The sequence below is a fragment of the Gossypium arboreum genome, chromosome 8 (genome assembly GCF_025698485.1).
Source record: "Gossypium arboreum isolate Shixiya-1 chromosome 8, ASM2569848v2, whole genome shotgun sequence".
Classification (NCBI taxonomy): domain Eukaryota; kingdom Viridiplantae; phylum Streptophyta; class Magnoliopsida; order Malvales; family Malvaceae; genus Gossypium; species Gossypium arboreum.
The window spans coordinates 17,046,604-17,047,686 of NC_069077.1; the positions used below are offsets into that span (position 1 = coordinate 17,046,604).

The window sequence follows — 1,083 nt, forward strand, 5'->3', positions numbered from 1 at the left end:
AGTTTCGAGCCCTTAGATCGACGCTTGTTAATTTTTAAGCGCTATCTCGGTGTTTTGGAAATGATTTTCTGACATTGATATAAACTTTGAGAGCATCTCTTCAAGGTTCGGCTTCTTTTCCTGTTGGTAGGGTGGTTGTTGGTAGCCTGGAGGTGGTCTCTAATTTCCTTGGCCTCCCCATGAGAAATTTAGGTGGTTCCTCCAACCTGCATTGTAAGTGTTAGTATCTGAATTGTTTTGAGATTGAAAATTATTACCCATGTAATTTAAGTGCTCGTTATCCATGTTGTGGCCATAAGGTCGGTATTCCGAATTGCTTGATCCACCTCCACTTGCTTCGCACTGCATTACTGGGTGAACTTGTGAAGAACTAAGAAAACCATCAATTTTTTTTATTCAAGAGTTCTACTTGATTAGAGAGCATGGTGACCAAATCGACATTATAAACATCGACTGTTTTCGTTGGTTTTGTCCTCATGACTTGCCACTGATAGTTATTCAGTGACATCTCCTCTATAAACTCATAAGCATCTTCAGGTGTTTTATTATTGATGGTTCCGCCAGCAGCTGCGTCAACCATTTACCGAGTTGAAGGATTTAGGCCATTATGGAACGTTTGAACCTGAAGCGAAAGCGGTAACCCATGGTGAGGGCACCTTCTCAGTAAGTCCTTGTATCTCTCCCATGCATTGTAAAGAGTTTCTAAGTCCATCTGCACAAACGAAGAGATATCATTACGTAATTTGACCGTTTTAGCCAGCGAGAAATATTTTGATAAAAATTTTTCGGTCATTTGTTCCCAAGTAGTGATTGACCCTCGTGGTAATAAGTTCAACCACTGTTTAGCTTTGTTCCTCAATGAAAAAGGGAATAACCGAAGACGAATGGCATCATCAGCAACACCATTAATTTTAAATGTATTGCATAGTTCCAAAAAGTTTGCTAAGTGAGCGTTGGGATCCTCATCCTGCAAACCATCAAACTGAACAAATTGTTGTATCAATTGAATAGTGTTAGGTTTTAGTTCAAAAGTATTTGCAGCTATAGCAGGTCTAACTATGCTTGATTCAGTTCCTGTTAAAG

General features: G+C 39.4%; 1 non-coding gene across 1 annotated transcript; it reads left to right on the forward strand.

The window, feature by feature from the left end:
- The first annotated feature begins 638 nt into the window (after positions 1–638).
- On the forward strand, positions 639–745 carry LOC128279646 (small nucleolar RNA R71). The gene has a single exon (XR_008269845.1). It is a non-coding gene; the product is annotated as a small nucleolar RNA R71 (small nucleolar RNA).
- The last annotated feature ends 338 nt before the right edge of the window (positions 746–1,083 follow it).